The sequence below is a fragment of the Scyliorhinus torazame genome, chromosome 9 (genome assembly GCF_047496885.1).
Source record: "Scyliorhinus torazame isolate Kashiwa2021f chromosome 9, sScyTor2.1, whole genome shotgun sequence".
NCBI lineage: Eukaryota > Metazoa > Chordata > Chondrichthyes > Carcharhiniformes > Scyliorhinidae > Scyliorhinus > Scyliorhinus torazame.
This window is the reverse complement of record NC_092715.1, coordinates 54036786-54063934: the sequence shown is the minus strand read 5'-3', so window position 1 is coordinate 54063934 and position 27149 is coordinate 54036786. Positions and strand designations below refer to the sequence as shown.

The following is a 27149-nucleotide window of genomic DNA, read 5'->3' as shown; positions in this document are numbered from 1 at the left end:
AGACCCCATACTCACTGGGAGCACAGCCCACATTGTCACTGGGATCACAGGCCCATATTCACTGGGAGCACAGCCCCATAGACACTGGGAGCACAGGTCCATAGACACTGGGAGCACAGGTCCATATTCACTGTGATCACACAAGCCCATATTCACTGGGAGAAAAGCCCCTCTAGTCACTTGGAGCACAGGCCCCTAATCACTGGGAGCACAGCTCCCATACTGACTGGGAGCACAGCCCACAGTGTCACTGGGATCACAGGCCCATAGTCACTGGGAGCACAGGCCACATAGTCACTGGGAGCACAGGCCCATAGTCACTGGGAGCACAGCCTTTATAGTCTCTAGAGCACATGTCCATAGTCCCTGGGAGCACAGGCACATAGTCACTGGGAGCACAGGCCCATAGTCACTGGGAGCACAGCCCACATGGTCACTGGGAGCACAGGCCCATAGTCGCTGGGAGCTCAGGCCCGTAGTCACTGGGAGCACAGGCCCATAGTCACTGGGAGCACAGGCCCATAGTCACTGGGAGCACAGGCCCATAGTCACTGGCAGCACAGGCTCATAGTCACTTGGAGCACAGGCCCATAGTCACTGGGACCACAGGCCGCATAGTCACTGGGAGCACAGATCCATTGTCACATGGAGCAAAGCCCCGAAAATCACTGGGAGCACAGGCACATAGTCACTGGGAGCACAGGCCCATAGTCACTGGGAGCACAGCCCCCATAGTCACTGGAGCAGAGCCTCCATAGTCACTGGGAGCACAGCCCCATACTCACTGGGAGCACAGGCCCATTGTCACTGGGATCACAGGCCCATAGTCACTGGGAGCACAGGCATTTAGTCACTGGGAGCACAGGCCCATAGTCACTGGGAGCACAGGCCCATAGTCACTGGGAGAACAGGCCTAGGCCAATAGTCACTGGGAGCTCAGCCCCCAGAGACACTGGGAGCACAGGTCGATAGTCACTCGGAGCACAGGTCCATAGTCACTGGGAGCACAGCCCCAGAGTCACTGGGAGCACGGATCCATAGTTACTGGGAGCACAGGCACATAGTCATTGGGAGCACAACCCCATAGTCTTTGGGAGCACAGCCCCATAGTCACTGGGAACGCAGGCCCATAGTCACTGGGAGCACGGGCCCAGGCCCATAGTCACTGAGAGCACAGGCCAATAGTCACTGAGAGCACAGGCCCATAGTCATTGAGAGCACAGGCCAATAGTCACTGGGAGCACAGGCCCATAGTCACTGGAGCACAGCCTCCATAGTGACTGGGAGCAAAGACCCCATACTCACTGGGAGCACAGGCCCAATGTCACTGGGATCACAGGCCCATAGTCACTGGGATCACAGGCCCATAGTCACTGGGAGCACAGCCCCATAGACACTGGGAGCACAGGTCCATAGACACTGGGAGCACAGGTCCATATTCACTATGATCACAGGCCCATATTCACTGGGAGAAAAGCCCCTATAGTCACTTGGAGCACAGGCCCCTAATCACTGGGAGCACAGCTCCCATAGTCTGTGGGAGCACAGGCCCATTGACACTGGGAGCACAGGCCACATAGTCACTGGGAGCACAGGCCCATAGTCACTGGGAGCACAGGCCCATAGTCATTGAGAGCACAGGCCCATTGTCACTGGGAGCACAGGCCCACAGTCACTGGGAGCACAGCCCACATAGTCACTGGGAGTAAAGGCCCAACGTCTGAGGATCCTGGGATTATATTCATTGGAGTTTAAGAGGTTGAGGGGAGATCTAATAGAAACTTACAAGATAATGAATGGCTTAGATAGGGTGGATGTAGGGAAGTTGTTTCCATTAGCAGGGGAGACTAGGACCCGGGGGCACAGCCTTAGAATAAAAGGGAGTCACTTTAGAACAGAGATGAGGAGAAATTTCTTCAGCGAGAGAGTGGTGGGTCTGTGGAATTCATTGCCACAGAGGGCGGTGGAGGCTGGGTCGTTGAGTGTCTTTAAGACAGAAGTTGATAAATTCTTGATTTGTCGAGGAATTAAGGGCTATGGAGAGAGAGTGGGTAAATGGAGTTGAAATCAGCCATGGTTGAATGGCGGAGTGGACTCGATGGGCCGAATGGCCTTACTTCCGCTCCTATGTCTTATGGTCTTATGGTCATTGGGAGCACAGGCCCATAGTCACTGGGAGCACAGGCCCATAGTCACTGGGAGCACAGCCCCCATTGTCACTGGGAGCACAGGTCCCTAGTCACTGGGAGCACAGCCCCATAGACACTGGGAGCACAGGTACATAGACACTGGGAGCACAGGTCCATATTCACTATGATCACAGGCCCATATTCACTGGGAGAAAAGCCCCTATAGTCACTTGGAGCACAGGCCCCTAATCACTGGGAGCACAGCTCCCATAGTCTGTGGGAGCACAGGCCCATTGACACTGGGAGCACAGGCCACATAGTCACTGGGAGCACAGGCCCATAGTCACTGGGAGCACAGGCCCATAGTCATTGAGAGCACAGGCCCATTGTCACTGGGAGCACAGGCCCACAGTCACTGGGAGCACAGCCCACATAGTCACTGGGAGTAAAGGCCCAACGTCTGAGGATCCTGGGATTATATTCATTGGAGTTTAAGAGGTTGAGGGGAGATCTAATAGAAACTTACAAGATAATGAATGGCTTAGATAGGGTGGATGTAGGGAAGTTGTTTCCATTAGCAGGGGAGACTAGGACCCGGGGGCACAGCCTTAGAATAAAAGGGAGTCACTTTAGAACAGAGATGAGGAGAAATTTCTTCAGCGAGAGAGTGGTGGGTCTGTGGAATTCATTGCCACAGAGGGCGGTGGAGGCTGGGTCGTTGAGTGTCTTTAAGACAGAAGTTGATAAATTCTTGATTTGTCGAGGAATTAAGGGCTATGGAGAGAGAGTGGGTAAATGGAGTTGAAATCAGCCATGGTTGAATGGCGGAGTGGACTCGATGGGCCGAATGGCCTTACTTCCGCTCCTATGTCTTATGGTCTTATGGTCATTGGGAGCACAGGCCCATAGTCACTGGGAGCACAGGCCCATAGTCACTGGGAGCACAGCCCCCATTGTCACTGGGAGCACAGGTCCCTAGTCACTGGGAGCACAGCCCCATAGACACTGGGAGCACAGGTACATAGACACTGGGAGCACAGGTCCATATTCACTATGATCACAGGCCCATATTCACTGGGAGAAAAGCCCCTATAGTCACTTGGAGCACAGGCCCCTAATCACTGGGAGCACAGCTCCCATAGTCTGTGGGAGCACAGGCCCATTGACACTGGGAGCACAGGCCACATACTCATTGAGAGCACAGGCCCATAGTCACTGGGAGCACAGGCCCATAGTCACTGGGAGCACAGCCCACATTGTCACTGGGAGTACAGGCCTATAGTCGCTGGGAGCACAGGCCCATAGTCAGTGAGAGCACAGGCCCATAGTCATTGGGAGCACAGCCTCTATAGTCTCTAGAGCACATGTCCATAGTCCCTGGGAGCACAGGCACATAGTCACTGGGAGCACAGGCCCATCGTCACTGGGAGGACAGCCCACATTGTCACTGGGAGTACAGGCCTATAGTCGCTTGGAGCACAGGCCCATAGTCAGTGTGAGCACAGGCCCCATAGTCACAGGGAGCACAGACCCCATAGTCACTGGGAGCACAGGCCCCAAAGTCACTGGGAACGCAGGCCCGTAGTCACTGGGAGCACAGGCCAATAGTCACTGGGAACACAGGCCCATAGTCACTGGGAGCGCAGGCCCGTAGTCACTGGGAGTACAGGCCCCATAGTCACAGGGAGCACAGGCCCCATAGTCACAGGGAGCACGGCCCCATGCTCACAGGGAGCACGGCGCCACAGTCACTGGGAGCACAGCCCCATAGTCACTGGGAGCACAGCCCCCATAGTCACTGGGAGCACAGCCCCCATAGTCACTGGGAGCACAGCCCCCATTGTCACTGGGAGCACAGGTCCATAGTCACTGGGAGCACGGCCCCATAGTCACTGGGAGCACAGCCCCATAGTCACAGGGAGCCCGGCCCATCGACACTGGGAGCACAGGTCCATAGTCACTGGTAGCACAGGCCCATATTCACTGTTATCACAGGCCCATATTCACTGCGAGCTCAGGCCACATAGTCACTGAGAGCACATGCCCATAGTCATTGAGAGCACAGGCCCATAGTCACTGGGAGCACAGGCCCATAGTCACTGGGAGCACAGCCCACATTGTCACTGGGAGTACAGGCCTATAGTCACTGGGAGCACAGATCCACAGTCACAGGGAGCACAGACCCATATTCACTGGGAGCACAGGCCCATAGGCACTGGAGCACAGCCTCCATAGTTACTGGGAGGAAAGACCCCATACTCACTGGGAGCACAGGCCCATTGTCACTGGGATCACAGGCCTTTAGTCACTGGGAGCACAGGCCCATAGTCATTGAGAGCACAGGCCCACAGTCATTGAGAGCACAGGGCATAGTCACTGGGAGCACAGGCCCATAGTCATTGAGAGCACAGGCCCATAGTCACTATGAGCACAGGCCCATAGTTACTGGGAGCACAGGCCCATAGTCACTGGGAGCACAGCCCACATTGTCACTGGGAGTACAGGCCTATAGTCACTGGGAGCACAGGCCCATAGTCAGTGTAAGCCCAGGCACATAGTCACTAGGAGCACAGCCTCTATAGTCTCTGGAGCACATGTCCATAGTCCCTGGGAGCACAGGCACATTGTCCCTGGGAGCAAAGACCCCATACTCACTGGGAGCACAGCCCACATTGTCACTGGGATCACAGGCCCATATTCACTGGGAGCACAGCCCCATAGACACTGGGAGCACAGGTCCATAGACACTGGGAGCACAGGTCCATATTCACTGTGATCACACAAGCCCATATTCACTGGGAGAAAAGCCCCTCTAGTCACTTGGAGCACAGGCCCCGAATCACTGGGAGCACAGCTCCCATACTGACTGGGAGCACAGCCCACAGTGTCACTGGGATCACAGGCCCATAGTCACTGGGAGCACAGGCCACATAGTCACTGGGAGCACAGGCCCATAGTCACTGGGAGCACAGCCTTTATAGTCTCTAGAGCACATGTCCATAGTCCCTGGGAGCACAGGCACATAGTCACTGGGAGCACAGGCCCATAGTCACTGGGAGCACAGCCCACATGGTCACTGGGAGCACAGGCCCATAGTCGCTGGGAGCTCAGGCCCGTAGTCACTGGGAGCACAGGCCCATAGTCACTGGGAGCACAGGCCCATAGTCACTGGGAGCACAGGCCCATAGTCACTGGCAGCACAGGCTCATAGTCACTTGGAGCACAGGCCCATAGTCACTGGGACCACAGGCCGCATAGTCACTGGGAGCACAGATCCATTGTCACATGGAGCAAAGCCCCGAAAATCACTGGGAGCACAGGCACATAGTCACTGGGAGCACAGGCCCATAGTCACTGGGAGCACAGCCCCCATAGTCACTGGAGCAGAGCCTCCATAGTCACTGGGAGCACAGCCCCATACTCACTGGGAGCACAGGCCCATTGTCACTGGGATCACAGGCCCATAGTCACTGGGAGCACAGGCATTTAGTCACTGGGAGCACAGGCCCATAGTCACTGGGAGCACAGGCCCATAGTCACTGGGAGAACAGGCCTAGGCCAATAGTCACTGGGAGCTCAGCCCCCAGAGACACTGGGAGCACAGGTCGATAGTCACTCGGAGCACAGGTCCATAGTCACTGGGAGCACAGCCCCAGAGTCACTGGGAGCACGGATCCATAGTTACTGGGAGCACAGGCACATAGTCATTGGGAGCACAACCCCATAGTCTTTGGGAGCACAGCCCCATAGTCACTGGGAACGCAGGCCCATAGTCACTGGGAGCACGGGCCCAGGCCCATAGTCACTGAGAGCACAGGCCAATAGTCACTGAGAGCACAGGCCCATAGTCATTGAGAGCACAGGCCAATAGTCACTGGGAGCACAGGCCCATAGTCACTGGAGCACAGCCTCCATAGTGACTGGGAGCAAAGACCCCATACTCACTGGGAGCACAGGCCCAATGTCACTGGGATCACAGGCCCATAGTCACTGGGAGCACAGCCCCATAGACACTGGGAGCACAGGTCCATAGACACTGGGAGCACAGGTCCATATTCACTATGATCACAGGCCCATATTCACTGGGAGAAAAGCCCCTATAGTCACTTGGAGCACAGTCACTGGGAGCACAGCCCACATAGTCACTGGGAGTAAAGGCCCAACGTCTGAGGATCCTGGGATTATATTCATTGGAGTTTAAGAGGTTGAGGGGAGATCTAATAGAAACTTACAAGATAATGAATGGCTTAGATAGGGTGGATGTAGGGAAGTTGTTTCCATTAGCAGGGGAGACTAGGACCCGGGGGCACAGCCTTAGAATAAAAGGGAGTCACTTTAGAACAGAGATGAGGAGAAATTTCTTCAGCGAGAGAGTGGTGGGTCTGTGGAATTCATTGCCACAGAGGGCGGTGGAGGCTGGGTCGTTGAGTGTCTTTAAGACAGAAGTTGATAAATTCTTGATTTGTCGAGGAATTAAGGGCTATGGAGAGAGAGTGGGTAAATGGAGTTGAAATCAGCCATGGTTGAATGGCGGAGTGGACTCGATGGGCCGAATGGCCTTACTTCCGCTCCTATGTCTTATGGTCTTATGGTCATTGGGAGCACAGGCCCATAGTCACTGGGAGCACAGGCCCATAGTCACTGGGAGCACAGCCCCCATTGTCACTGGGAGCACAGGTCCCTAGTCACTGGGAGCACAGCCCCATAGACACTGGGAGCACAGGTACATAGACACTGGGAGCACAGGTCCATATTCACTATGATCACAGGCCCATATTCACTGGGAGAAAAGCCCCTATAGTCACTTGGAGCACAGGCCCCTAATCACTGGGAGCACAGCTCCCATAGTCTGTGGGAGCACAGGCCCATTGACACTGGGAGCACAGGCCACATAGTCACTGGGAGCACAGGCCCATAGTCACTGGGAGCACAGGCCCATAGTCATTGAGAGCACAGGCCCATTGTCATTGGGAGCACAGGCCCACAGTCACTGGGAGCACAGCCCACATAGTCACTGGGAGTAAAGGCCCAACGTCTGAGGATCCTGGGATTATATTCATTGGAGTTTAAGAGGTTGAGGGGAGATCTAATAGAAACTTACAAGATAATGAATGGCTTAGATAGGGTGGATGTAGGGAAGTTGTTTCCATTAGCAGGGGAGACTAGGACCCAGGGGCACAGCCTTAGAATAAAAGGAAGTCACTTTAGAACAGAGATGAGGAGAAATTTCTTCAGCGAGAGAGTGGTGGGTCTGTGGAATTCATTGCCACAGAGGGCGGTGGAGGCTGGGTCGTTGAGTGTCTTTAAGACAGAAGTTGATAAATTCTTGATTTCTCGAGGAATTAAGGGCTATGGAGAGAGAGCGGGTAAATGGAGTTGAAATCAGCCATGATTGAATGGCGGAGTGGACTCGATGGGCCGAATGGCCTTACTTCCGCTCCTATGTCTTATGGTCATTGGGAGCACAGGCCCATAGTCACTGGGAGCACAGGCCCATAGTCACTGGGAGCACAGCCCCCATTGTCACTGGGAGCACAGGTCCCTAGTCACTGGGAGCGCAGCCCCATAGACACTGGGAGCACAGGTCCATAGTCACTAGGAGCACAGGCCCAAATTCACTGTGATCAGAGGCACATATTCACTGGGAGGAAAGCCCCCATAGTCACTTGAAGCACAGGCTCTTAGTCACCGTGAGCACAGCTCCCATAGTCTCTGGGAGCACAGGACCATAGTCACTGCGAGCACAGCCCCCATAGTCACTGGGATCACAGGTCCATAGTCACTGGGACCATGGCCCCATAGTTACTGGGAGCACAGCCCAATAGTCACTGGGAGCACAGCCCCGTAGACACTGGGAGCACAGGTCCACAGTCACTGGGAGAAAAGTCCCTATAGTCACCTGGAGCACAGGCCCATAATCACTGGGAGCACAGCTCCCATAGTCTCTGGGAGCACAGGCCCATAGACACTGGGAGCACAGGCCACATAGTCATTGCGAGCACAGGCTGATAGTCACTGGGAGCACAGGTCCATAGTCACTGGTAGCACAGGCACACAGTCATTGGGAGCACAGCCGCATCGTCACTTGGAGCACAGCCCAATATTCACTGGGAGCAGAGGTCCATAGGCACTGGGAGCAAATGCCCATATTCACTGGGAGCACAGGCCCATATTCACGGGGAGCTCAGGCCAATAGTCACTAGGAACGCAGGCCCATAGCCACTGGGAGCACTGGCCCAGGCCCATAGTCACTGAGAGCACAGGCCCACAGTCATTGAGAGCACAGGCCCATAGTCACAGGGAGCACAGGCCCATAGTCATTGAGAGCACAGGCCCTTAGTCACTGGGAGCACAGGCCCACAGTCACTGGGAGCACAGCCCACGTAGTCACTGGGAGTTCAGGCCCATAGTCATTGTGAGCACAGGCCCATAGTCACTGGGGGCACAGCCCCCATTGTCACTGGGAGCACAGGTCCCTAGTCACTGGGAGCGCAGCCCCATAGACCCTGGGAGCACAGGTCCATAATCACTAGGAGCACAGGCCCAAATTCACTGTGATCAGAGGCACATATTCACTGGGAGGAAAGCCCCCATAGTCACTTGAAGCACAAGGCCCTTAGTCACTGTGAGCACAGCTCCCATAGTCTCTGTGAGCACAGGCCCATAGTCACCGGAGCACAGCCTCCATAGTGACTGGGAGCACATACCCCATACTCACTGGGAGCACAGGCCTTTAGACACTGGGAGCACAGGCCCATAGTCACTGGGAGCACAGGCCCATAGTCACTGGGAGAACAGGCCTATTGTCACTGGGAGCGCAGGCCCATACTCACTGGGAACACTGGCCCTGTCCAATAGTCTCTGGGAGCACAGCCCCCATAGTCACTGGGAGCACAGGTCCATAGTCACTGTGACCACAGGCACACAGTCATTGGGAGCACAGCCCCAGAGTCACTGGGAGCACAGCCCCATAGTCACTGGGAGGTCCATAGGCACTGGGAGCAAATGCCCATATTCACTGGGAGCACAGGCCCATATTCACTGGCAGCTCAGGCCAATAGTCACTGGGAGCACAGCCCCATAGTCACTGGGAGCACAGCCCCATAGACACTGGGAGCACAGGTCCGTAGTCACTGGGAGCACAGGCCCATATTCACTGTGATCACAAGCCCATATTCACTGGGAGCAAAGCCCCTAGAGTCACTTGGAGCACAGGCCCATAATCACTGGGCGCACAGTTCCCATAGTCTCTGGGAACACAGGCCCATAGTCACTGGGAGCACAGGCCCATAGTCATTGAGAGCACAGGCCCATAGTCACCGGGAGCACAGGCCCATAGTCACTGGAGCACAGCCCCATAGTCACTGGAGCACAGCTTCCATAGTGACTGGGAGCACAGACCCCATACCCACTGGGAGCACAGGCCCATTGTCACTGTAATCACAGGCCCATAGTCACTGTGAGCACAGGCCTTTTGTCACTGGGAGCACAGGCTCATAGTCACTGGGAGCACTGGCCCATAGTCACTGGGAGATCAGGCCTATTGTCACTGGGAGCGCAGGCCCATAGTCACTGGGAACACAGGCCCAGAGTCACTGGGAGCACTGGCCGAGGCCAATAGTCACTGGGAGCACAGCCCCCATAGTCACTAGGATCACAGGCCCATAGTCACTGGGAGCACAGGCCTTTCGTCACTGGGTGAACAGGCCTATTGTCACTGGGAGCGCAGGCCCATAGTCACTGGGAACAGAGGCCCAGGGTTACTGGGAGCACTGGCCCAGGCCAATAGTCACTGGGAGCACAGCCCCCATAGTCTCTGGAAGCAGAGGACCATAGTCACTGGGAGCACAGGCCACATAGTCACTGGGAGCACAGGCCCATAGTCTCTGAGAGCACAGGCCCATAGTCACTGGGAGTACAGGCCCGTAGTCACTGGGAGCACAGGCCCATAGTCACTGGGAGCACAGCCCCCATAGTCGCTACGAGCACAGCCCCCATAGTCACTGGGAGCACAGGTCCATAGTCACTGGGAGCACGGCCCCATAATCACTGGGAGCACAGCCCCATAGTCACTGGGAGCACAGCCCCATAGACACTGGGAGCACAGGTCCGTAGTCACTGGGAGCACAGGCCCATATTCACTGTGATCACAGGCCCATATTCACTCTGAGCAAAGCCCCTAGAGTCACTTGGGGCACAGGCCCATAATCACTGGGCGCACAGCTCCCATAGTCTCTGGGAGCACAGGCCCAGAGACACTGGGAGCACAGGCCACATACTCATTGAGAGCACAGGCCCATAGTCACTGGGAGCACAGGCCCATAGTCACTGGGAGCACAGCCCACATTGTCACTGGGAGTACAGGCCTATAGTCGCTGGGAGCACAGGCCCATAGTCAGTGAGAGCACAGGCCCATAGTCATTGGGAGCACAGCCTCTATAGTCTCTAGAGCACATGTCCATAGTCCCTGGGAGCACAGGCACATAGTCACTGGGAGCACAGGCCCATAGTCACTGGGAGGACAGCCCACATTGTCACTGGGAGTACAGGCCTATAGTCGCTTGGAGCACAGGCCCATAGTCAGTGTGAGCACAGGCCCCATAGTCACAGGGAGCACAGACCCCATAGTCACTGGGAGCACAGGCCCCAAAGTCACTGGGAACGCAGGCCCGTAGTCACTGGGAGCACAGGCCAATAGTCACTGGGAACACAGGCCCATAGTCACTGGGAGCGCAGGCCCGTAGTCACTGGGAGTACAGGCCCCATAGTCACAGGGAGCACAGGCCCCATAGTCACAGGGAGCACGGCCCCATGCTCACAGGGAGCACGGCGCCACAGTCACTGGGAGCACAGCCCCATAGTCACTGGGAGCACAGCCCCCATAGTCACTGGGAGCACAGCCCCCATTGTCACTGGGAGCACAGGTCCATAGTCACTGGGAGCACGGCCCCATAGTCACTGGGAGCACAGCCCCATAGTCACAGGGAGCCCGGCCCATCGACACTGGGAGCACAGGTCCATAGTCACTGGTAGCACAGGCCCATATTCACTGTTATCACAGGCCCATATTCACTGCGAGCTCAGGCCACATAGTCACTGAGAGCACATGCCCATAGTCATTGAGAGCACAGGCCCATAGTCACTGGGAGCACAGGCCCATAGTCACTGGGAGCACAGCCCACATTGTCACTGGGAGTACAGGCCTATAGTCACTGGGAGCACAGATCCACAGTCACAGGGAGCACAGACCCATATTCACTGGGAGCACAGGCCCATAGGCACTGGAGCACAGCCTCCATAGTTACTGGGAGGAAAGACCCCATACTCACTGGGAGCACAGGCCCATTGTCACTGGGATCACAGGCCTTTAGTCACTGGGAGCACAGGCCCATAGTCATTGAGAGCACAGGCCCACAGTCATTGAGAGCACAGGGCATAGTCACTGGGAGCACAGGCCCATAGTCATTGAGAGCACAGGCCCATAGTCACTATGAGCACAGGCCCATAGTTACTGGGAGCACAGGCCCATAGTCACTGGGAGCACAGCCCACATTGTCACTGGGAGTACAGGCCTATAGTCACTGGGAGCACAGGCCCATAGTCAGTGTAAGCCCAGGCACATAGTCACTCGGAGCACAGCCTCTATAGTCTCTGGAGCACATGTCCATAGTCCCTGGGAGCACAGGCACATAGTCCCTGGGAGCAAAGACCCCATACTCACTGGGAGCACAGCCCACATTGTCACTGGGATCACAGGCCCATATTCACTGGGAGCACAGCCCCATAGACACTGGGAGCACAGGTCCATAGACACTGGGAGCACAGGTCCATATTCACTGTGATCACACAAGCCCATATTCACTGGGAGAAAAGCCCCTCTAGTCACTTGGAGCACAGGCCCCTAATCACTGGGAGCACAGCTCCCATACTGACTGGGAGCACAGCCCACAGTGTCACTGGGATCACAGGCCCATAGTCACTGGGAGCACAGGCCACATAGTCACTGGGAGCACAGGCCCATAGTCACTGGGAGCACAGCCTTTATAGTCTCTAGAGCACATGTCCATAGTCCCTGGGAGCACAGGCACATAGTCACTGGGAGCACAGGCCCATAGTCACTGGGAGCACAGCCCACATGGTCACTGGGAGCACAGGCCCATAGTCGCTGGGAGCTCAGGCCCGTAGTCACTGGGAGCACAGGCCCATAGTCACTGGGAGCACAGGCCCATAGTCACTGGGAGCACAGGCCCATAGTCACTGGCAGCACAGGCTCATAGTCACTTGGAGCACAGGCCCATAGTCACTGGGACCACAGGCCGCATAGTCACTGGGAGCACAGATCCATTGTCACATGGAGCAAAGCCCCGAAAATCACTGGGAGCACAGGCACATAGTCACTGGGAGCACAGGCCCATAGTCACTGGGAGCACAGCCCCCATAGTCACTGGAGCAGAGCCTCCATAGTCACTGGGAGCACAGCCCCATACTCACTGGGAGCACAGGCCCATTGTCACTGGGATCACAGGCCCATAGTCACTGGGAGCACAGGCATTTAGTCACTGGGAGCACAGGCCCATAGTCACTGGGAGCACAGGCCCATAGTCACTGGGAGAACAGGCCTAGGCCAATAGTCACTGGGAGCTCAGCCCCCAGAGACACTGGGAGCACAGGTCGATAGTCACTCGGAGCACAGGTCCATAGTCACTGGGAGCACAGCCCCAGAGTCACTGGGAGCACGGATCCATAGTTACTGGGAGCACAGGCACATAGTCATTGGGAGCACAACCCCATAGTCTTTGGGAGCACAGCCCCATAGTCACTGGGAACGCAGGCCCATAGTCACTGGGAGCACGGGCCCAGGCCCATAGTCACTGAGAGCACAGGCCAATAGTCACTGAGAGCACAGGCCCATAGTCATTGAGAGCACAGGCCAATAGTCACTGGGAGCACAGGCCCATAGTCACTGGAGCACAGCCTCCATAGTGACTGGGAGCAAAGACCCCATACTCACTGGGAGCACAGGCCCAATGTCACTGGGATCACAGGCCCATAGTCACTGGGATCACAGGCCCATAGTCACTGGGAGCACAGCCCCATAGACACTGGGAGCACAGGTCCATAGACACTGGGAGCACAGGTCCATATTCACTATGATCACAGGCCCATATTCACTGGGAGAAAAGCCCCTATAGTCACTTGGAGCACAGGCCCCTAATCACTGGGAGCACAGCTCCCATAGTCTGTGGGAGCACAGGCCCATTGACACTGGGAGCACAGGCCACATAGTCACTGGGAGCACAGGCCCATAGTCACTGGGAGCACAGGCCCATAGTCATTGAGAGCACAGGCCCATTGTCACTGGGAGCACAGGCCCACAGTCACTGGGAGCACAGCCCACATAGTCACTGGGAGTAAAGGCCCAACGTCTGAGGATCCTGGGATTATATTCATTGGAGTTTAAGAGGTTGAGGGGAGATCTAATAGAAACTTACAAGATAATGAATGGCTTAGATAGGGTGGATGTAGGGAAGTTGTTTCCATTAGCAGGGGAGACTAGGACCCGGGGGCACAGCCTTAGAATAAAAGGGAGTCACTTTAGAACAGAGATGAGGAGAAATTTCTTCAGCGAGAGAGTGGTGGGTCTGTGGAATTCATTGCCACAGAGGGCGGTGGAGGCTGGGTCGTTGAGTGTCTTTAAGACAGAAGTTGATAAATTCTTGATTTGTCGAGGAATTAAGGGCTATGGAGAGAGAGTGGGTAAATGGAGTTGAAATCAGCCATGGTTGAATGGCGGAGTGGACTCGATGGGCCGAATGGCCTTACTTCCGCTCCTATGTCTTATGGTCTTATGGTCATTGGGAGCACAGGCCCATAGTCACTGGGAGCACAGGCCCATAGTCACTGGGAGCACAGCCCCCATTGTCACTGGGAGCACAGGTCCCTAGTCACTGGGAGCACAGCCCCATAGACACTGGGAGCACAGGTACATAGACACTGGGAGCACAGGTCCATATTCACTATGATCACAGGCCCATATTCACTGGGAGAAAAGCCCCTATAGTCACTTGGAGCACAGGCCCCTAATCACTGGGAGCACAGCTCCCATAGTCTGTGGGAGCACAGGCCCATTGACACTGGGAGCACAGGCCACATAGTCACTGGGAGCACAGGCCCATAGTCACTGGGAGCACAGGCCCATAGTCATTGAGAGCACAGGCCCATTGTCACTGGGAGCACAGGCCCACAGTCACTGGGAGCACAGCCCACATAGTCACTGGGAGTAAAGGCCCAACGTCTGAGGATCCTGGGATTATATTCATTGGAGTTTAAGAGGTTGAGGGGAGATCTAATAGAAACTTACAAGATAATGAATGACTTAGATAGGGTGGATGTAGGGAAGTTGTTTCCATTAGCAGGGGAGACTAGGACCCAGGGGCACAGCCTTAGAATAAAAGGAAGTCACTTTAGAACAGAGATGAGGAGAAATTTCTTCAGCGAGAGAGTGGTGGGTCTGTGGAATTCATTGCCACAGAGGGCGGTGGAGGCTGGGTCGTTGAGTGTCTTTAAGACAGAAGTTGATAAATTCTTGATTTCTCGAGGAATTAAGGGCTATGGAGAGAGAGCGGGTAAATGGAGTTGAAATCAGCCATGATTGAATGGCGGAGTGGACTCGATGGGCCGAATGGCCTTACTTCCGCTCCTATGTCTTATGGTCATTGGGAGCACAGGCCCATAGTCACTGGGAGCACAGGCCCATAGTCACTGGGAGCACAGCCCCCATTGTCACTGGGAGCACAGGTCCCTAGTCACTGGGAGCGCAGCCCCATAGACACTGGGAGCACAGGTCCATAGTCACTAGGAGCACAGGCCCAAATTCACTGTGATCAGAGGCACATATTCACTGGGAGGAAAGCCCCCATAGTCACTTGAAGCACAGGCTCTTAGTCACCGTGAGCACAGCTCCCATAGTCTCTGGGAGCACAGGACCATAGTCATTCCAACACAGCCCCCATAGTCACTGGGATCACAGGTCCATAGTCACTGGGACCATGGCCCCATAGTTACTGGGAGCACAGCCCAATAGTCACTGGGAGCACAGCCCCGTAGACACTGGGAGCACAGGTCCACAGTCACTGGGAGAAAAGTCCCTATAGTCACCTGGAGCACAGGCCCATAATCACTGGGAGCACAGCTCCCATAGTCTCTGGGAGCACAGGCCCATAGACACTGGGAGCACAGGCCACATAGTCATTGCGAGCACAGGCTGATAGTCACTGGGAGCACAGGTCCATAGTCACTGGTAGCACAGGCACACAGTCATTGGGAGCACAGCCGCATCGTCACTTGGAGCACAGCCCAATATTCACTGGGAGCAGAGGTCCATAGGCACTGGGAGCAAATGCCCATATTCACTGGGAGCACAGGCCCATATTCACGGGGAGCTCAGGCCAATAGTCACTAGGAACGCAGGCCCATAGCCACTGGGAGCACTGGCCCAGGCCCATAGTCACTGAGAGCACAGGCCCACAGTCATTGAGAGCACAGGCCCATAGTCACAGGGAGCACAGGCCCATAGTCATTGAGAGCACAGGCCCTTAGTCACTGGGAGCACAGGCCCACAGTCACTGGGAGCACAGCCCACGTAGTCACTGGGAGTTCAGGCCCATAGTCATTGTGAGCACAGGCCCATAGTCACTGGGGGCACAGCCCCCATTGTCACTGGGAGCACAGGTCCCTAGTCACTGGGAGCGCAGCCCCATAGACCCTGGGAGCACAGGTCCATAATCACTAGGAGCACAGGCCCAAATTCACTGTGATCAGAGGCACATATTCACTGGGAGGAAAGCCCCCATAGTCACTTGAAGCACAAGGCCCTTAGTCACTGTGAGCACAGCTCCCATAGTCTCTGGGAGCACAGGACCAGAGTCACTGGGAGCACAGGCCCATAGTCACTGAGAGCACAGGCCCATAGTCACTGGAAGCACAGCCCACATAGTCACTGGGAGTGCAGGCCCATAGTCACTGGGAGCACAGCTCCCATAGTCTCTGGGAGCACAGCCCCCATAGTCACTGGGAGCACGGCCCCATTGTCACTGGGAGCACAGCCCCATATTCACTGGGAGCAAAGCCCCTATAGTCATAGATCATAGATCATAGAATTTACAGTGCAGAAGGAGGCCATTCGGCCCATCGAGTCTGCACCGGCTCTTGGAAAGAGCACCCTACCCAAGGTCCACACCTCCACCCTATCCCCATAACCCAGTACCCCCACCCAACACTAAGGCCAATTTTGGACATTAAGGGCAATTTGTCATGGCCAATCCACCTAACCCGCACATCTTTGGACTGTGGGAGGAAACCGGAGCACCCGGAGGAAACCCACGCACACACGGGGAGGATGTGCAGACTCCGCACAGATAGTGACCCAAGCCGGAATCGAACCTGGGACCCTGGAGCTGTGAAGCAATTGTGCTATCCACAATGATACCGTGCTGCCCACAATTTAGAGTACCCAATTATTTTCTTTTCCAATTAAGGGGAAATTTACCATGGCCAATCCACCTAACCTGCACATCTTTGGGTTGTGAGGGTGAAACCCTCGCAGACATGGGGAGAATATGCAAACTCCATATGGACGATGACCCAGGGCCGGGATTCGAACCTGGGTCTTCAGTGCCGCAGTCCCAGTGCTATCCACTGCGCCACATGCCACCCTTTCACTTGGAGCTTGGAGCACAGGCCCATAATCACTGGGAGCACAGCTCCCATAGTCTCTGGGAGCACAGGCCCATAGACACTGGGAGCACAGGCCACATAGTCATTGCGAGCACAGGCCCATAGTCACTGGGAGCACAGGCCCATATTCACTGTGACCACAGGCCCATATTCACTGTGAGCACAGGCCACATAGTCACTGAGAGCACACGCCCATTGTCATTGAGAGCACAGGCCCATAGTCACTGGGAGCACAGGTCCATTGTCACTGGGAGCACAGGTCCATAGTCACTGGGAGCCCAGCCCCAGAGTCACTGGGAGCACAGGCCAATAGTCACTGGGAGCACAGGCACATAGTCATTGGGAGCACAGTCCCATAGACACTGGGAGCACAGCCGCATAGTCACTGGGAGCAGAGGTCCATAGGCACTGGGAGCAAATGCCCATATTCACTGGGAGCATCGGCCCATATTCACTGGGAGCTCAGGCCAATAGTCACTGGGAACGCAGGCCCATAGTCACTGGGAGCACTGGCCCAGGCCCATAGTCACTCAGAGCACAGGCCAATAGTCACTGAGAGCACAGGCCCATAGTCATTGAGAGCACAGGCCCATAGTCACTGGGAGCACAGGCCCATAGTCACTGGAGCACAGCCTCCATAGTCACTGGGAGCACAGCCCCCAAAACTCACTGGGAGCACAGGCCCATTGTCACTGGGATCACAGGCCCATAGTCACTGGAGCACAGCCTCCATAGGCACTGGGAGCATAGCCCCCATACTCACTGGGAGCACAGGCCCATTGTCACTGGGATCACAGGCCCATAGTCACTGGGAACACAGGCCTTTAGTCACTGGGAGCACAGGCCCATAGTCACTGGGAACGCAGGCCCATAGTCACTGGGAGCACTGGCCCGGGCCAATAGTCACTGGGAGCACAGGCCCCTTGTCACTGGAGCACAGCCTCCATAGTCACTGGGAGCACAGCCCCCACACTCACTGGGAGCACAGGCCCATACTCACTGGGAGCACAGGCCCATTGTCACTGGAGCACAGCCTCCATAGTCACTGGGAGCACAGCCCCCATACTCACTGGGAGCACAGGCCCATTGTCACTGGGATCACAGGCCCATAGTCACTGGGAGCATAGGCCTTTAGTCACTGGGAGCACAGGCCCATAGTCACTGGGAACGCAGGCCCATAGTCACTGGGAGCACAGGCCCATAGTCACTGGGAGCACTGGCCCAGGCCAATAGTCACTGGGAGCACAGGCCCCTCGTCACTGGAGCACAGCCTCCATAGTCACTAGGAGCACAGCCCCCATACTCACTGGGAGCACAGGCCCATTGTCACTGGGAGCACAGGCCCCATAATCACTGGGAGCACAGGCCCATTGTCACTGAGAGCACAGGCCCCATTGTCACTGGGAGCACAGGCCCATTGTCACTGGAAGCACAGGCCCCATAGTCACTGGGAGCACTGGCCCCATAGTCACTGGGGGCACAGGCCCCATAGTCACTGGGAGCATTGGCCCATTGTCACTGGGAGCACAGGCCCATAGTCACTGGGAGCACTGGCCCCATAGTCACTGGGAGCACAGCCCCCATAGTCACTGGGAGCACAGGTCCATAGTCACTGGGAGCACGGCCCCATAGTCACTGGGAGCACAGCCCCATAGTCACTGGGAGCACAGCCCCATAGACATTGGGAGCACAGGTCCATCATCACTGTGATCACAGGCCCATATTCACTGGGAGCAAAGCCCCTATAGTCATAGATCTTAGAATTTACAGTGCAGAAGGAGGCCATTCGGCCCATCGAGTCTGCACCGGCTCTTGGAAAGAGCACCCTACCCAAGGTCCACACCTCCACCCTATCCCCATACCCAGTCCACACCCCCACCCAAGACTAAGGCCAATTTTGGACATTAAGGGCAATTTATCATGGCCAATCCACCTAACCCGCACATCTTTGGACTGTGGGAGGAAACCGGAGCACCCGGAGGAAACTCACGCACACACGGGGAGGATGTGCAGACTCCGCACAGATAGTGACCCAAGCCGGAATCGAACCTGGGACCCTGGAGCTGTGAAGCAATTGTGCTATCCACAATGATACCGTGCTGCCCACAATTTAGAGTACCCAATTATTTTCTTTTCCAATTAAGGGGAAATTTACCATGGCCAATCCACCTAACCTGCACATCTTTGGGTTGTGAGGGTGAAACCCTCGCAGACATGGGGAGAATATGCAAACTCCATATGGACGATGACCCAGGGCCGGGATTCGAACCTGGGTCTTCAGTGCCGCAGTCCCAGTGCTATCCACTGCGCCACATGCCGCCCTTTCACTTAGAGCTTGGAGCACAGGCCCATAATCACTGTGAGCACAGCTCCCATAGTCTCTATGAGCACAGGCCCATAGTCACTGGGAGCATAGGCCTTTAGTCACTGGGAGCACAGGCACATAGCCACTGAGAGCACACGCCCATAGTCATTGAGAGCACAGGCCCATAATCACTGGGAGCACAGTCCCCATACTCACTGGGAGCACAGACCCATTGTCACTGGGATCACAGGCCCATAGTCACTGGGAGCATAGGCCTTTAGTCACTGGGAGCACAGGCACATAGTCACTGGGAACGCAGGCCCATAGTCACTGGGAGCACTGGCCCAGACCAATAGTCACTGGGAGCACAGGCCCCTAGTCACTGGAGCACAGCCTCCATAGTCACTGGGAGCACAGCCCCCATACTCACTGGGAGCACAGGCCCATTGTCACTGGGATCACAGGCCCATAGTCACTGGGAGCACAGGCCCCATAATCACTGAGAGCACTGGCCCCATTGTCACTGGGAGCACAGGCCCATTGCCACTGGGAGCACAGACCCATAGTCACTGGGAGCACAGACCCATAGTCACTGGGAGCACAGGCCCGTAGTCACTGGGAGCACAGGCCCGTAGTCACTGGGAGCACAGGCCCCATAGTCACTGGGAGCACAGGCCCCATAGTCACTGGAAGCACAGGCCCCATATCACTGGGAGCACTGGCCCCATAGTCACTGGGAGCACAGGCCCCATAGTCACTGGGAGCATTGGCCCATTGTCACTGGGAGCACAGGCCCATAGTCACTGGGAGCACAGCCCCATAGTCACTGGGAGCACAGGCCCCATAGTCACTGGAAGCACAGGCCCCATATCACTGGGAGCACAGGCCCCATCGTTACTGGGAGCACAGCCGCATAGTCACTGGGAGCACAGGCCGCATAGTCACTGGGAGCACAGGCCCCATAGTCACTGGGAGCACTGGCCCCATAGTCACTGGGAGCACTGGCCCCATAGTCACTTGGAGCACAGGCCCCATAGTCACTGGGAGCACAGACCCATAGTCACTGGGAGCACCGGCCTCATAGTCACTGTGAGCACAGGCCCCATCGTCACTGGGAGCACAGGCCGCATAGTCACTGGGAGCACAGGCCCCATAGTCACTGGTAGCACAGGCCCCAGTCACTGGTAGCACAGGCCCATAGTCACTGGTAGCACAGGCGCATTGTTACTGGGAGCACAGGCCCATTGTCGCTGAGAGCACAGGCCCCATAGTCACTGGGTGCACAGGCCAATAGTCACTGGGAGCACAGGCCCATAGTCCCTGGGAGCACAGGCCCATTACCACTGGGAGCACAGGCCCATAGTGACTGGGAGCACAGGTCCATAGTCACTGGGAGCACAGGTCCATAGTCACTGGGAGCACAGGTCCATAGTCACTGGGAGCACAGCCCCATAGTCACTGGGAGCACAGCCCCAGAGTCACTGGGAGCACAGGTCCATAGTCACTGGGAGCACAGGCACATAGTCATTGGGAGCACAGCCCCATAGTCACTGGGAGCGCAGCCCCATAGTCACTGGGAGCGCAGCCCCATAGTCACTGGGAGCGGAGGTCCATAGGCACTGGGAGCAAATGCCCATATTCACTGGGAGCATCGGCCCATATTCACTGGGAGCTCAGGCCAATAGTCACTGGGAACGCAGGCCCATAGTCACTGGGAGCACTGGCCCAGGCCCATAGTCACTGAGAGCACAGGCCCATAGTCATTGAGAGCACATGCCCATAGTCACTGGAGCACAGCCTCCATAGTCACTGGGAGCACAGCCCCCATACTCACTGGGAGCACAGGCCCATTGTCACTAGGATCACAGGCCCATAGTCACTGGGAGCACAGGCCCATATGCACTGGAGCACAGCCTCCATAGTCACTGGGAGCACAGCCCCCATACTCACTGGGAGCACAGGCCCATTGTCACTGGGATCACAGGCCCATAGTCACTGGGAACACAGGCCTTTAGTCACTGGGAGCACAGGCCCATAGTCACTGGGAACGCAGGCCCCAGAGTCACTGGGAGCACAGGCCCATTGTCACTGGGATCACAGGCCCATAGTCACTGGGAGCATAGGCCTTTAGTCACTGGGAGCACAGGCACATAGTCACTGGGAACGCAGGCCCATAGTCACTGGGAGCACTGGCCCAGGCCAATAGTCACTGGGAGCACAGGCCCCAAGTCACTGGAGCACAGCCTCCATAGTCACTGGGAGCACAGCCCCCATACTCACTGGGAGCACAGGCCCATTGTCACTGGGATCACAGGCCCATAGTCACTGGGAGCACAGGCCCCATAATCACTGAGAGCACTGGCCCCATTGTCACTGGGAGCACAGGCCCATTGCCACTGGGAGCACAGGCCCATAGTCACTGGGAGCACAGACCCATAGTCACTGGGAGCACAGGCCCGTAGTCACTGGGAGCACAGGCCCCATAGTCACTGGGAGCACAGGCCCCATAGTCACTGGGAGCACAGGCCCCATAGACACTGGAAGCACAGGCCCCATATCACTGGGAGCACTGGCCACATAGTCACTGGGAGCACAGGCCCCATAGTCACTGGGAGCATTGGCCCATTGTCACTGGGAGCACAGGCCCATAGTCACTGGGAGCACAGACCCATAGTCACTGGGAGCACTGGCCCCATAGTCACTGGGAGCACAGGCCCCATAGTCACTGGAAGCACAGGCCCCATATCACTGGGAGCACTGGCCACATAGTCACTGGGAGCACAGGCCCCATAGTCACTGGGAGCATTGGCCCATTGTCACTGGGAGCACAGGCCCATAGTCACTGGGAGCACAGACCCATAGTCACTGGGAGCACTGGCCCCATAGTCACTGGGAGCACAGGCCCCATCGTTACTGGGAGCACAGCCGCATAGTCACTGGGAGCACAGGCCCCATAGTCACTGGGAGCACTGGCCCCATAGTCACTGGGAGCACTGGCCCCATAGTCACTTGGAGCACAGGCCCCATAGTCACTGGGAGCATTGGCCCATTGTCACTGGGAGCACAGGCCCATAGTCACTGGGAGCACAGGCCCATTCTCACTGGGATCACAGGCCCATAGTCACTGGGAACACAGGCCTTTAGTCACTGGGAGCACAGGCCCATAGTCACTGGGAACGCAGGCCCCAGAGTCACTGGGAGCACAGGCCCATTGTCACTGGGATCACAGGCCCATAGTCACTGGGAGCATAGGCCTTTAGTCACTGGGAGCACAGGCACATAGTCACTGGGAACGCAGGCCCATAGTCACTGGGAGCACTGGCCCAGGCCAATAGTCACTGGGAGCACAGGCCCCTAGTCACTGGAGCACAGCCTCCATAGTCACTGGCAGCACAGCCCCCATACTCACTGGGAGCACAGGCCCATTGTCACTGGGATCACAGGCCCATAGTCACTGGGAGCACAGGCCCCATAATCACTGAGAGCACTGGCCCCATTGTCACTGGGAGCACAGGCCCATTGCCACTGGGAGCACAGACCCATAGTCACTGGGAGCACAGGCCCGTAGTCACTGGGAGCACAGGCCCCATAGTCACTGGGAGCACAGGCCCCATAGTCACTGGAAGCACAGGCCCCATATCACTGGGAGCACTGGCCACATAGTCACTGGGAGCACAGGCCCCATAGTCACTGGGAGCATTGGCCCATTGTCACTGGGAGCACAGGCCCATAGTCACTGGGAGCACAGGCCCATAGTCACTGGGAGCACAGACCCATAGTCACTGGGAGCACTGGCCCCATAGTCACTGGGAGCACAGGCCCCATCGTTACTGGGAGCACAGCCGCATAGTCACTGGGAGCACAGGCCCCATAGTCACTGGGAGCACTGGCCCCATAGTCACTGGGAGCACTGGCCCCATAGTCACTTGGAGCACAGGCCCCATAGTCACTGGGAGCATTGGCCCATTGTCACTGGGAGCACAGGCCCATAGTCACTGGGAGCACAGACCCATAGTCACTGGGAGCACCGGCCTCATAGTCACTGTGAGCACAGGCCCCATCGTCACTGGGAGCACAGGCCGCATAGTCACTGGGAGCACAGGCCCCATAGTCACTGGTAGCACAGGCCCCAGTCACTGGTAGCACAGGCCCATAGTCACTGGTAGCACAGGCGCATTGTTACTTGGAGCACAGGCCCATTGTCATTGAGAGCACAGGCCCCATAGTCACTGGGTGCACAGGCCAATAGTCACTGGGAGCACAGGCCCATAGTCCCTGGGAGCACAGGCCCATTACCACTGGGAGCACAGGCCCATAGTCACTGGGAGCACAGGTCCATAGTTACTGGGAGCACAGGTCCATAGTCACTGGGAGCACAGCCCCAGAGTCACTGGGAGCACAGGTCCATAGTCACTGGGAGCACAGGCACATAGTCATTGGGAGCACAGCCCCATAGTCACTGGGAGCGCAGCCCCATAGTCACTGGGAGCAGAGGTCCATAGGCACTGGGAGCAAATGCCCATATTCACTGGGAGCATCGGCCCATATTCACTGGGAGCTCAGGCCAATAGTCACTGGGAACGCAGACCCATAGTCACTGGGAGCACTGGCCCAGGCCCATAGTCACTGAGAGCACAGGCCAATAGTCACTGAGAGCACAGGCCCATAGTCATTGAGAGCACATGCCCATAGTCACTGGAGCACAGCCTCCATAGTCACTGGGAGCACAGCCCCCATACTCACTGGGAGCACAGGCCCATTGTCACTAGGATCACAGGCCCATAGTCACTGGGAGCACAGGCCCATATGCACTGGAGCACAGCCTCCATAGTCACTGGGAGCACAGCCCCCATACTCACTGGGAGCACAGGCCCATTGTCACTGGGATCACAGGCCCATAGTCACTGGGAACACAGGCCTTTAGTCACTGGGAGCACAGGCTCATAGTCACTGGGAACGCAGGCCCATAGTCACTGGGAGCACTGGCCCAGGCCAATAGTCACTGGGAGCACAGGCCCCTTGTCACTGGAGCACAGCCTACATAGTCACTGGGAGCACAGCCCCCACACTCACTGGGAGCACAGGCCCATTGTCACTGAGAGCACAGGCCCATAGTCATTGGAGCACAGCCTCCATAGTCACTGGGAGCACAGCCCCCATACTCACTGGGAGCACAGGCCCATTGTCACTGGGATCACAGGCCCATTGTCACTGGGAGCACAGGCTTTTAGTCACTGGGAGCACAGGCCCATAGTCACTGGGAACGCAGGCCCATAGTCACTGGGAGCACTGGCCCAGGCCAATAGTCACTGGGAGCACAGGCCCCTAGTCACTGGAGCACAGCCTCCATAGTCACTGGGAGCACAGCCCCCATACTCACTGGGAGCACAGGCCCATTGTCACTGGGATCACAGGCCCATAGTCACTGGGAACACAGGCCTTTAGTCGCTGGGAGCACAGGCCCATAGTCACTGGGAACGCAGGCCCATAGTCACTGGGAGCACTGGCCCAGGCCAATAGTTACTGGGAGCACAGGCCCCATAGTCACTGGAAGCACAGGCCCCATAGTCACTGGGAGCACTGGCCCCATAGTCACTGGGAGCACAGGCCCCATAGTCACTGGGAGCATTGGCCCATTGTCACTGGGAGCACAGGCCCATAGTCACTGGGAGCACAGACCCATAGTCACTGGGAGCACTGGCCCCATAGTCACTGGGAGCACAGGCCCCATCGTCACTCGGAGCACAGGCCGCATAGTCACTGGGAGCACAGGCCCCATAGTCACTGGGAGCACAGGCCCCATAGTCAGTAGTAGCACAGGCCCATAGTCACTAGTAGCACAGGCCCATTGTTACTGGGAGCACAGGCCCATTGTCACTGAGAGCACAGGCCCCATAGTCACTGGGAGCACAGGCCCATAGTCACTGGGAGCACAGGCCCATAGTCCCTGGGAGCACAGGCCCATTGCCACTGGGAGCACAGGCCCATAGTCACTGGGAGCACAGGCCCATAGACACTGGGAGCACAGGCCCATAGTCACTGGATGCACAGGCACATCGTCACTGGCAGCACAGGCCCCATATTCACTGGAAGCACAGGCCCATTGTCACTGGGAGCACAGGCCCCATAGTCACTGGGAAGACAGGCCCATAGTCACTGGGAGCAGGCCCAGGTCACTGGGAGCACCGGCCCCATAGTCACTGGGAGCCCAGGCCTGAGATGGGGTCATCGCACTGTAACCAGGACCATACTATGCATGATTAACAGCTGGGAGAGTAACATTGGTGAACCTATCCGAACATGGGCTGTTTCGCTTTTTAAAGTAAAATCCCAAATAAGGTACCTTTTCAAAAAAGTTGTCAGTTGACATTGAGACTCCAAGAGTCAAAATAAGCTATTCTCTTCCAAGTACTAATGGAAAATGCCTGTGAGACCTCCATGTAAACTTCAAAAAACATTGTGAATGGACAAGGACTTCTTCCTCATAATACCCTGCCGTTTTGATTAACGTAACCTCTGAATGCAAACCATTCAGATTTTCCCACATAAACCTGCATGGTGGCAACTAAGATGGATTTTAACTTTGTGCTTTCATTCATAGCTCATCCCTATTCTGCAGCAAGCTATCATACACAGTTTATTTATAACAATGTAATGCATTATTTTCAGTGGCTAATGCTTTCAATTTTCTTTTTACTTCCTGTAAATTCCACTTTGTTTTCTTCATTATTGCCCCAAAAGGTTTTTTTTTTTGCTGCGTTGCTGAAATACAAAATATGCCTTGTAATCAGGTCTGCCAACAGTGGGTGGTTAATGTCCATGAATTGAGCGGTCCGTGCTCATGCATTCATGTCACTAAGGCTGTCAATGGGAAACACTAGTTCCCTGGATTGCAACCAACCTCCCCAACCCCTGCCCCCCCACCCCTCCTCCCTCACCCCCCTCGATGGGGTGAGTATGCTTCCATTGTGATTTATAAATGTTAAAAGCCCATAAACATGTCTTAGATCCTTGAGTGCCGAGGGCAGCACTCCAGGCTACATTCATGTGTGCAGAGGTATAGGGGGAAAGGTCCTGAAGTGGAGGCAGAGGTACGGACAGCATTTATATAACTGATGTCAGCTTGGTTAAAGAAGGAAGAGAGCCATAAAGAATACCAATGACATTCTTGTCCCTTTGTTTCCTCTACCCAGGACTGGTGGGTGCTGTTTACTACCAGCACCTGGAGATGGAAATGTCCAGAGATTGTCTAGCTTGGGCATGTTTTAATTTGTCATGTTCTGTGGCATACTATGGATGAATTCCTAATGGCCACAATGAGTTTTGACCCTCTGGCACTTTTTTAAAATACCTTTAAGGTTTTGGCATGGGTCATACACCCACAGCAAAGACCATCATGCCATTCAAGGCTAATCCTGGTTCCTTACATATTTTATTCCTGAACAGCAAGTTTGTTGAGTTTGTAACAGTTGATAAGTTCCAGATCGCTTAATCCTATAGACATGTGTGCATTGAGATTTGGATTGAAACTGCCAAAAAAATGTTGCGAGTGAGTTTCAACTCTCCTCTTAGAGAGATGAGATGAAACTATCATATAACCTGTTAGATTTGGATACAGAGGGGAAAGTGCAATCCAACACACTGTACCAGCCAGGAAAAATAAATTAAGTTGAATATAACTTGCTCTTAATGGAGGTGATAAACTGACCTGTAGATATTTTTACCTTGAACGTAAGTTGAGCTATTTTTGCCTGGAATTGGCAGGTGAATAAGTTAAGATACTCCTCCCCCCAATCCAGAACTAGTTCACATCACTGCCCAATGAATCCCTGATGTTTTATAATACCTGAACACAATTGCAAAATTAAACACTGCCTATTCATGTACAAAATGGAGTTCAGAAGGAGAGAACGACAGCCACATTTGTTCAAGTGTGAGGGTTTTTTTTGCTGTCAACCATTTTGCCAAACATCAAGACG

At 55.7% G+C, this 27149-nt stretch overlaps 2 protein-coding genes across 26 annotated transcripts in view; both read left to right on the top strand.

Moving 5' to 3' along the window:
- Positions 1–27149, top strand: part of LOC140429207 (sorbin and SH3 domain-containing protein 2-like) — a 1121994-nt gene that overhangs the window by 695992 nt on the left and 398853 nt on the right. The gene's annotated exons all lie outside the window — the stretch shown is intronic.
- LOC140429208 (uncharacterized) overlaps positions 1–27149 on the top strand; it is a 298619-nt gene that overhangs the window by 262762 nt on the left and 8708 nt on the right. The window lies entirely within an intron of this gene.